Raw genomic sequence first — 12165 nt, 5'->3', positions numbered from 1 at the left:
TGAAATCTCACTCTCAGGTGCTCCCGATTGTTGGCATGTCTACCTACAAAATGAACTTATTGACATTTTTCTCCCATCTACTATAATCAACTGTCACTTCCAAACCTGTCTGCTATCTACAACACACCTTTAAAAAACCAAGTGAATTTCATGCGCTTCAAATTCTACTCATTTGCAAAGCATGTTGAACTAACATATTGCGCGGTAAATAAAATATAAAGGCTGCACATAGTCAAATGAAATGCATGCATATACTATGTTCAGACATCAAACAAGAATACTACCACAAAAACATAAAAATCAACGTCTACATTAACATCAATGCTATAAACACACAGAATTACTAACTTCTTTCTTTTACAATTGCAGTGAGGACCACTCTCCTGAAAATCAGCAGCATCTGAACTACAAACAACATATCCTAAGATACCTGCTCATTGCACAAAAAAAGAGTAAGTACAATACTACCTTAATATTCTTACTGTTCCTCAAACACATTGTGTGGTTCATTCATGTAATTTGCGCACCAGAAAAAACAGCCATTTCTGAACCATTCTGCCCACAAATCCCCATTTATTAAACAAAGATTAGCAGGCAGAATGTCACACAAATCCCTGTTTTTTTGGAACACAAATAACATACTCAACCCTTAGAATGTTAGCACTACAAAACAAAGAACTGTTTTAATTGTATACCATTAGATTTACTATTAATGCTTCTCCTCACCACTAGCTCACTTTCTACTCTCATCTGAACCGTAGTTTAGTAACACACAAATAGAAGAATAGCCTTCACAACTAATTGTAACTGCCCAAAGCACAATCACACACCACCACATACATCTTTCCCATCATACTCAGACACTCATACAGTCATTTAGCGAAACAAAACAAGCTTCCAGTACAGAAACTTTGCCTCCTCTATCAAAATGTAAAACAAAATGAAAAGTGCTTAACAATAATTCGGTTTCCACTACTGCTAAAACTGCTCCTATAAATGTTGATATACTAGAAAGTAACCATACCAAAAAAAGTATTTTAGCAAAAATATTCTGCCCCAAAGTCCTTCAGAATCTTATAAAAACAGGAGACAAATCATGCACAACCGTTCAAACCTACCGTAGAAGATTAATCTTAGAAGCTTTAATAGACAGTGCAATCCTTCTCAAAAGAAAGTTATTCATTTCAGTGTTAAACAGAATGAAAGCACTAATAAAACTAACTACTAAGGGGGTAATTCATAGAATTCAGCGCACAAGTGGCGCACGAGGCTGGCGCACAGTGTGCGCGTGCGAATCCCTGCGCCAGCCGCGTGCGCTAAAATCCAGCGTATTCATGGATTCCAGCTACCAAAACCAGCCGTGACGCACAGTGGCGCAGCGACCCTGCAGCAGCGCCAGTTACGCCCCCAAGAACGCCTCTCGCGCAGGGAAAAGCCATCAAAATCCCCAATCCAGCGCAAAGGGCTGTGCTAACCCTGTACCAGCACGGCAAGCGGGCTACGTGTATCACTGGGGTGCGCGGGAAGTACCTCATGTCATTTCAGCTGGGTACGTGTATTTCAGGGGTGCGCTGGAAGTTCCATACGCGATTCCATCAGGGTACGTGTACATCAGGGGTGCGCGGGAAGTTTCACACGTGAATTCGGCAGGGTACGTGTATATCAGGGGTGCGCGGGAAGTTCCACACGCAAATGTCCTGGCTACGTGTATTTCGGGGTGCGCGGGAAGTTGGGGTGCGCTGGAAGTTCCACACGCGAATGTCCTGGCTACGTGTATCTTGGGGTGCGCGGGAACTTTCACACGCGATATCAGCAGGGTACATGTATATCAGGGGTGCGCGGGAAGTTCCAAATGCGAATGTCCCGGCTACGTGTATTTCGGGGTGCGCGGGAAGTTTCACACGCAATATCAGCAGGGTACGCGTATTCCAGGGGTGCGCTGGAAGTTCCACACGCGAATGTCCTGGCTACGTGTATCTTGGGGTGCACGGGAAGTTCCACACGCGAATGTCCTGGCTACGTGTATTTCGGGGTGCGCGGGAAGTTTCACATGCGATATCAGCAGGGTACATGTATTCCAGGGGTGCGCTGGAAGTTCCACACTCGAATGTCCTGGCTACGTGCATCTTGGGGTGCGCTGGAAGTTCCACACTCGAATGTCCTGGCTATGTGCATCTTGGGGTGCACGGGAAGTTCCACACGCGAATGTCCTGGCTATGTGTATTTCGGGGTGCGCGGGAAGTTTCACACGCGACATCAGCAGGGTACGTGTATTTCGGGGTGCGCGGGAAGTATCACACGTGATTCCATCAGGGTACGTGTATTCCAGGGGTGCGCGGAAAGTACCACACGCGAATGTCCTGGCTACATGTATTTGGGGTAGTGCGCGGGAATTTTCACACGCGACATCAGCAGGGTACGTGTATTCCAGGGGTGCACGGGAAGTATCACACGCGATTCCATCAGGGTACGTGTATTCCAGGGGTGCGTGGGAAGTATCACATGCAAAAACAGCTGGGTACGTGTATTCCAGGGGTGCACGGGAAGTATCACACGCAAAATCAGCAGGGTACGTGTATTTCAGGGGTGCGTGGAAAGTATCACACGCGATTCCATCAGGGTACGTGTATTACAGGGGTGCGCAGGGAGCACCACACGTGAATTGCACGTGTGGGTCCTCCCAGGTGTTCCCTCTACACCCTCCACGGCCCCTGCACGTGGCCCACACCACAGGGGCCTACCCTGCACATGTCCTGCAGGCACCCCATCCACCATGGCCATGCCCCCCAGCCAACCCACATGTCACCTTGCACTACTGCCCACCAACGCATGTCCCCCTGCACCCCCAGCCACCAGGGGCAGCCTCCACCAGGCCCCCACCCATGTCTCCCACCACCCCCACCCCTCAGCAGTGCTGGGGCAGCCTCCACCAGGCCCCCACTCATGTCTCCCATCACCCCCACCCCCCAGCAGTGCAGGGGCAGCCTCCACCAGGCCCCCACTCATGTCTCCCATCACCCCCACCCCCCAGCCACCAGGGGCAGCCTCCACCAGGCCCCCACCCATGTCTCCCATCACCCCCACCCCCCCAGCCACCAGGGGCAGCATCCACCAGGCCCCCACCCATGTCTCCCATCACCCCCACCCCCCAGCAGTGCAGGGGCAGCCTCCACCAGGCCCCCACTCATGTCTCCCATCACCCCCACCCCCCAGCCACCAGGGGCAGCTCCACCAAGCCCCCACCCATGTCGCCCATCACCCCCACCGCCCAGCACTGTGGGGCACCTACCAGCAGGCCCCCACTCATGTCCAACTCATGTTCCCCTGCACCCCCACCCCCCAGCACTGTGGTTCACCCTCCACCAGGCCCCACCCATGTCTACCACCACCCCCACCCCCCAGCACTGTGGTGCACCCTCCACAAGGCCCCCACCCATGTCTCCCACCACCCCCACCCCCCAGCAGTGCAGGGGCAGCCTCCACCAGGCCCCCACTCATCTCTCCCATCACCCCCACCCCCCTGCCACCAGGGGCAGCCTCCACCAGGCCCCCACCCATGTCTCCCATCACCCCCACCCCCCAGCCACCAGGGGCAGCCTCCAGCAGGCCCCCACCCATGTCTCCCATCACCCCCACCCCCCAGCCACCACGGGCAGCCTCCACCTGGCCCCCACTCATGTCCCCCATCACCCCCACCCCCCAGCAGTGCAGGGGCAGCCTCCACCAGGCCCCCACCCATATCTACCACCACCCCCACCCCCCAGCACTGTGGTGCACCCTCCACCAGGCCCCCACCCATGTCTCCCACCACCCCCACCCCCCAGCAGTGCAGGGGCAGCCTCCACCAGGCACCCACTCATGTCTCCCATCACCCCCACCCCCCAGCCACCAGGGGCAGCCTCCATCAGGCCCCCACCCATGTCTCCCATCACCCCCACCCCCCAGCCACCAGGGGCAGCCTCCACCAGGCCCCCACCCATGTCTCCCATCACCCCCACCCCCCAGCAGTGCAGGGGCAGCCTCCACCAGACCCCCACCCATGTCTCCCATCACCCCCACCCCCCAGCAGTGCAGGGGCAGCATCCACCAGGCCCCCACCCATGTCTCCCACCACCCCCCAGCAGTGCAGGGGCAGCCTCCACCAGGCCCCCACTCATGTCTCCCATCACCCCCACCCCCCAGCAACCAAGGGCAGCCTCCACCAGGCCCCCACCCTTGTCTCCCATCACCCCCACCCCCCAGCCACCAGGGGCAGCCTCCACCAGGCCCCCACCCATGTATCCCACCACCCCCACCCCCCAGCAGTGCAGGTGCAGCCTCCACCAGGCCCCCACTCATGTCTCCCATCACCCCCACCCCCCAGCCACCAGGGGCAGCCTCCGCCAGGCCCCCACTCATGTCTCCCATCACCCCCACCCCCCAGCCACCAGGGGCAGCCTCCACCAGGCCACCACCCATGTCTCCCATCACCCCCACCCCCCAGCACTGTGGGGCCCCTGCCAGCAGGCCCCCACTCATGTCCAACTCATGTTCCCCTGCACCCCCACCCCCCAGCACTGTGGGGCACCTGCCAGCAGGCCCCCACTCATGTCCAACTCATGTTCCCCTGCACCCCCACCCCCCAGCACTGTGGTGCACCCTCCACCAGGCCCCCACCCATGTCTACCACCACCCCCACCCCACAGCACTGTGGTGCACCCTCCACCAGGCCCCCACTCATGTCTCCCACCACCCCCACCCCCCAGCAGTGCAGGGGCAGCCTCCACCAGGCCCCCACTCATGTCTCCCATCACCCCCACCCCCCAGCCACCAGGGGCAGCCTCCACCAGGCCCCCACCCATGTCTCCCATCACCCCCACCCCCCAGCCACCACGGGCAGCCTGGGCCATGCCCCCACTCATGTCTCCCATCACCCCCACCCACCAGCCACCAGGGGCAGCCTCCACCAGGCCCCCACCCATGTCTCCCATCACCCCACCCCCCAGCAGTGCAGGGGCAGCCTCCACCAGGCCCCCACCCATGTCTCCCATCACCCCCACCCCCCAGCCACCAGGGGCAGCCTCCACCAGGCCCCCACCCATGTCTCCCATCACCCCCACCCCCCAGCCACCAGGGGCAGCCTCCACCAGGCCCCCACCCATGTCTCCCATCACCCCCACCCCCCAGCCACCAGGGGCAGCCTCCACCAGGCCCCCACTCATGTCTCCCATCACCCCCACCCCCCAGCAGTGCAGGGGCAGCCTCCACCAGGCCCCCACCCATGTCTCCCATCACCCCCACCCCCCAGCACTGTGGTGCACCCTCCACCAGGCCCCCACCCATGTCTCCCACCACCCCCACCCCCCAGCAGTGCAGGGGCAGCCTCTACCAGGCCCCCACTCATGTCTCCCATCACCCCCACCCCCCCGCCACCAGGGGCAGCCTCCACCAGGCCCCCACCCATGTCTCCCATCACCCCTACCCCCCAGCCACCAGGGGCAGCCTCCAGCAGGCCCCCACCCATGTCTCCCATCACCCCCACCCCCCAGCCACCAGGGGCAGCCTCCACCAGGCCCCCACTCATGTCTCCCATCACCCCCACCCCCCAGCAGTGCAGGGGCAGCCTCCACCAGGCCCCCACCCATGTCTCCCATCACCCCCCCCCCCAGCAGTGCAGGGGCAGCCTCCGCCAGGCCCCCACCCATGTCTCCCATCACCTCACCCCCCAGCAGTGCAGGGGCAGCCTCCACCAGGCCCCACTAATGTCTCCCACCACCCCCACCCCCCAGCAGTGCAGGGGCAGCCTTCACCAGGCCCCCACCCATGTCTCCCATCACCCCCATCCCCCAGCCACCAGGGGCAGCCTCCACCAGGCCCTCACCCATGTCTCCCATCACCCCCACCCCCAGCAGTGCAGGGGCAGCCTCCACCAGGTCCCCACCCATGTCTCCCACCACCCCCACACCTCAGCAGTGCAGGGGCAGCCTCCACCAGGCCCCCACTCATGTCTCCCATCACCCCCACCCCACAGCCACCAGGGGCAGCCTCCACCAGGCCCCCACCCATGTCTCCCATCACCCCCACCCCCCAGCCTCCAGGGGCAGCCTCCACCAGGCCCCCACCCATGTCTCCCATCACCCCCACCCCCCAGCAGTGCAGGGGCAGCCTCCACCACGCCCCCACCCATGTCTCCCATCACCCCCACCCCCTCAGCAGTGCAAGGGCAGACTCCAACAGGCCCCCACTCATGTCTCCCACCACCCCCACCCCCCAGCAGTGCAGGGGCAGCCTCCACCAGGCCCCCACTCATGTCTCCCATCACCCCCACCCCCCAGCCACCAGGGGCAGCCGCCAGCAGGCCCCCACCCATGTCTCCCATCACCCCCACCCCCCAGCAGTGCATGGGCAGCCTCCACCAGGCCCCCACTCATGTCTCCCATCACCCCCACCCCCCAGCCACCAGGGGCAGCCTCCACCAGGCCCCCACCCATGTCTCCCATCACCCCCACCCCCAGCCACCAAGGGCAGCCTCCACCAGGCCCCCACCCTTGTCTCCCATCACCCCCACCCCCCAGCACTGTGGGGCACCTGCCAGCAGGCCCCCACTCATGTCCAACTCATGTTCACCTGCACCCCCACCCCCCAGCACTGTGGGGCACCTGCCAGCAGGCCCCCACTCATGTCCAACTCATGTTCTCCTGCACCCCCACCCCCCAGCACTGTGGGGCACCTGCCAGCAGGCCCCCACTCATGTCCAACTCATGTTCCCCTGCACCCCCAGCCCCCAGCACTGTGGGGCACCTGCCAGCAGGCCCCAACTCATGTTCCCCAGCCAACTGGTCCCTATGGTCAGCCTCCAAATGCAAAACACCCACCCGAGTATTGCATCCACCCACTTAGAAATGGCAATAACATGATAGAAAACCAATTGCAAGTTTGGAAACGAACACATGTCCCTCACATACACCCAATGGGTGTCAGTGAATCTCAAAACCCATATCATGATATGCATGAAACCAATGAGATGATACTACACATTGAAGTTTGATCAAAAAATATGTATTAAAGGAAACATAAATTGATTCAAAAATAAACAAACAGAAATGGGAATGTAAAAAAATGAAAAGAAGCATGTCCGTGAAAAAAAGCAAAACCAAAAATCATAATCCAAAGGAATGGTGTCCAAAGTCACAGTCCACAAAAGAAAATCCAATGGAAAATTATAATTGAAAGCCATTGCTCCATGGGTAAATTGTAAAATAAAAAGAACATCCAACAGTGAACTATGTACAGATGAACAAGCCAGGGTCCATTATCCCAACAAAAGAAATGAACACTAACTAATAAAAAATAAACTATATACAAAAATGTGGCCCATTGTCCAAAAAGTCCAAAAAAAATTCTAAAACAAAGGAAACCTAACACTAACTACAGAACTATGTACAAGGGCAGCGGGCTAGTCCGACGGCTCACTTTTGGATGTCCCGGGCCAGGGCATCATCGAACTCCTGCTCAATGTCCCGGAGGCGGTCCTCCTCCATGGCCCCGAGGGTCCGGAGGGCCGTCGACGTGTCCACCTCCAACCCCCTGCGGATTGCCTCGAGGCACTCGGCCCGCCTCAGGGCCCTCCGCATGGAGTTCTTCGCCCTGACCATCGTGAGCCGTGCCTCTTCTGCCCGCTGCTGCTCCACATCTATGGCGTGGCCCAACCGTTGCCACACGGAAGACACTTCCCGTCCTGGGTCCTCATGCCCTCCGGCCGATGCCTGCCCCTCCGATGTCGAAGGCCCCGAGCCATCATGGCTCCCACCTTGTTGCTGCTGCTGCTGTGCCTTTGCCCGTGCCCTGGCTCCTGCTGCCTGCACATCCTCCACCGGCTGGGGTGCAGTCGTTGATGTGTCCATCCCTGCTGGACGTCCGACTCCCGACTGTGGCAGGGATGCCTCCTCCACCAGCCTGGCCGCACCGTCAGAGGCAGCTCCACAGGGCACCCAGGTGACTAATGGGTGGGAAGATGGCACGGAGGACGACTGGCGCATAGGGGGTTCAGTTGAGGAGGGGGTCGCAGCAAGCCCCATCAAACGGAGGAATCCGGCTTGGGTGACCTGTCCCAGTAGGCCGACGCGGTCAACGAGCCATTCCAGATGACATGCAGTCTCCTCATGAAAAGACTGCAGGTCACCTTGCATGGCCCGTTGACACAACGCCACACCAGTCAGGACAGGCTCAACCCGGACCCGGATAGCCACGTCCGCAGGCAGAGGAAGGCCAGTTGTCGTGAGCTCATCCCCTGCCTGAAAACAGGTCTGGACATAGGCATCCCTGCTGGTGCAAGATGATGCAGGGACAGGATCAGGGACAGGATTGCACACAGGCACCTCCGCGGCAGCCTGTGCGGCCTCCTGTCCCTGGTCCTGCACTGCACCACTAGCACCAGTGGAATCCCCACCTCCAGACCCTGTCTCTGTTGCTTGCACGGCCTCCTCCTCCACCAAACCCCCCACCAACCTGGATGACTCTGTGCTATCTTCCCCTGTTGGGCCCTGTGGGGTCCCAGCTGCCCCTTCTGCTGCCGAGGAGTCCAACTCCAACCTCTGCCTCTTGGACCTCCGCCCGGCAGCTACGGCCTGGGACGCGGCACCGGACTCCTCACTCCCCGACAAGATCACAACATGGGAGGGGAGCCGGGCCTTGTGTCTCCGGCTGGCGGTGGGATCCCCGCCGCTGTGCTCCACAGCACCTTCTCTGCCCTCTTCATCAGTTGACGCTGCAGACAGGGAGAAATAAAACACAGGCATCAGGGCACTGTACAATGGACACATACACACATGACAGTTGTACATGAGTGGCATTGGCAAACCTCAGACATGCCATCACAATCCCCAACACACATGTCATTTCAACTCGCACACATGAGCCATACCACAGCCATATCGCAACTGCCAGCACCATCCATACACATACAACAGCATGAGCAGGCAAAGCTGTGCCAGACATCACATGCAACACAGGAAGTGCACTACACATGTACACACACCACCACACTTGCATGCATGTGTACACCTCTGCCAAGTGTCGCAGTGTTCAGATGGGCATCCATGTCACATCTGCCAATCAGGCTTCCACATCCCGCTGTCACATGCATCCATGTTGCATCACTGTTGCACCCTTGTCAAATACACACAAATGCACATGTACACAGTGCTGATACATGCAGCTGAAAACAACATACATGCGTGACATCACGAACATGTCTACTTACATACACATTCATCCAAACATGTGTGCCCACACAACTGCATTTGGCATGCAAGCCTACACACACAAGCAACATCCATGTCTCACACATTACAGCCCTCGCATGTGTTAGCCTCACGGCCCTGTACCCCCCCACCCATACTCGACCCCATACAAACAGATGTGCAACCTGCACACTATTGAAACATCACCACACGCACAGCTCACAATCATGATGTATGTACACTTACCGCTCGACTCCAGACGGGTCTGCCTCTCAAGGACCTGGACGTGGAGCGCTGGGGATATGCGTTCCAGGACCCTCATCTGATCTTCCGACAAGTGGCCCCGGCGCCCCTTAGCATCCGCTGCCTTCAAGAGGCGCCGGGCCTTGTTCAGGGTCCTGGACCTGAAGTCCTCCCAGCGCTTCTTGACATGTTGTAAGTCGCGGACTGCCACCCCCCCCCGCATTGATGGCAGTCACGATGTCAGTCCAGATCCGAGTCCGTCCTTCCTTGTCGGCGCGGGAACTTCCGAAGAGGGCATCATACTGCCCCAGGACTTGCTCCACCAGGACACCAACTTCCCTGGCACTGAAGCTGGTGCCCCTATGCCTCTCTGGCCGGGGGTTGTCAGTGGTGCCAGATGTTGCAGTGCCCGACATGACAACCCCAGAGGCAGGAGTGGGTGGGCAACTGGGTCCTTGGGCTGGGCTGTGGAGCGATGGAATCCCAGTCGGGAGTCTTCGGTTCCAGCAGGGGTGGTCACAGCAACAGCACCCCTGGCTGATGTGCAGGCAGCAAATGGCAGGGCACATGGGCAGCAGGCAGTCAGGCAGCAGCAGATGGCAGGTGGGAGCGTGCTCGGGGCTCTGGGGGGCAGTAATTCGGCCTTCTGGGCAGGAGCGTGGTCTTCCGTGTGCTTATGCGTGGCCAGCTTGATACGGAGTGATTTAGCACCTGAAAATTCTGCACGTCAGCGTGTAATTCGAGGAAAGGCCCTTAGAGCGTAAGCGCGTCTGCACGCATACGCAATTTCATTGGACAGAAGGCCCCTCAAGCGCCCCTGTGACGTGACGCGCACAGGCGTGCATGGGCATTTCAGCGCGCGTGAAAAACTGCACGTCCGCGTGTAATCCGAGGAAAGGGCCCATGTGCGTAAGTGACATGACGCGTGCGGGCGTTTCCCTCAGCACGGGTTAAAGGTGAGCAGGCCCAGCAGTTCGCTGTACGTGCCTTTCGTGGAGACCAACGTGTGTTGCTGCTTCCTGTTGTTTCGCGCGCCATCACAACTTCACAGCTATCAAGGACGTATCTCTTCTTTTGGCGGGGGTATTGGCTACGCGTGTTTTTCTGCATCGCGCTAGTCAGACGGTGAGTCGCACACGCTCTTTTTCCCACTGCGGGTGCCCCTGTGTATCGCACCCATTTTCAATGTCATAGTAGCTTGCGTGTCCCACGCATACGCGTTATTCGTGTTACTGGGTGCCAATGCGTACTGTGGGAGGTTGAATCCACGCACGTAGGCTGCAGGGTTGCGTGCACGGTTTTACTGCAGTTTTTTGGTGCCTGAGCGTTGCGTGACCCATCACTACATCACCGGGGTCACATACAGCCTTGCAGGTGCAGGGGGGCTGTTAACATCTTGCTTCCCACCCCCTTCGCCCCAATTGCCCAGGTCAATTGTGGTGTACACCTCCCATTGGCACCACTCCATCTGTGCCGGCACTACTACATCTGTGCCATGGTTGGGAGGCCACCAAAGGTGAGGGGCGCCTCAGCTGGGCGTCCTCCTCGTGGCGGGCATGGTCAGGGATGTGGCCGTGGTGACTAGGGAGTAGGAGGACTCCAGGGTGTCCATGGCGGCCACAGAGGGGGAAGAGGCAGGGGTGCGCCACTTGAGCACAATGTTGTGCCATGTGTCAGTGCAGTCATGCCACCACCCCCTGTGGTTCCGGGGGATGCAGCTTCTGCATCTGGCACTGGCGCCCGTGTGACCCGGCAGTCCGTTCCATCGACTGCCACGGGCTCAAGGGTAGTGGTAGCTGCAGGGGCAGCTGTGGACACCGCCACCCAGGCTCAGGGTCTGCCAGCGCAGGCTGCGTTGGCACTTGAGGAGCCCTTGGTAGATCTCCAACAGGCCAGGAGAGAAACCATAGGGGCAGGCCTCAGACCAAGACACGTGTCCCTGTGGCAGTCATGTCATCTGCTGCCCCGAACAGCCGGGTGTTGGCAAGTGCAGGGGCAGATGCACCCAACAACACCCCGGTTGTGAGTCTGCCAACCAGGACCGTTGCGGTCAATGACCCTGCCACAGCTGATGTTGCTGCGCAGGGTCCATTAGTGGGCACCCAGCTGCCACTGACACAAGTCAGGCCTTTGGTCGTCCCTCCACCTGCCACTCCCTTGGCTCAATCCACCGAACCCACTGGCCATACTAGTCAGGGTGGCATTAGCCAGCCAGGGTCTGCGCCACAGTCCAAGAGGAGGAAGGTTGCACCTGCAGCACAGGCTGGGACCCCACACACAGCCACAACCTCCTGCATGTCGAGGAAGAAGCCTTTCTGCAAGCAGGAACTGGACTTCCTCGTGGACTACGTGCGGGGCCACAGCCATGACATGCTAGTGGGTGCCAATAGTCAGACTACGGCTGCCCAGCGTGACACCCACTGGAAGCATGTTGCGGAACATGTCAGTTCATTCGGCCATGAGGTGCGCACGGCGCAAGAGTGCAAAAAGCGTTGGAATGACATCAAACGCAGCACTAAGGCTAAGCGTGCCTCTATTTACAACTTGACTCTGGTGACTGGCGGTGGGCCTGCACCAGAGGAGGAAGAGCTCACTCCGCATGAGGCACTCGTTGCGGAGTTCATACCACCTGAATTGGTCGAAGGAGTGGGAGAGATGCTGGACTTTGATGCCCAGTCCAGTGAGTGTTGATGCGTGTTTG

This window comes from Ambystoma mexicanum, chromosome 2q (assembly GCF_040938575.1).
Source record: "Ambystoma mexicanum isolate Mex_15411 chromosome 2q, UKY_AmexF1_1, whole genome shotgun sequence".
Lineage (NCBI taxonomy): Eukaryota > Metazoa > Chordata > Amphibia > Caudata > Ambystomatidae > Ambystoma > Ambystoma mexicanum.
The sequence above is the reverse complement of the archived record's forward strand: the minus strand, read 5'-3'. Positions refer to the sequence as shown.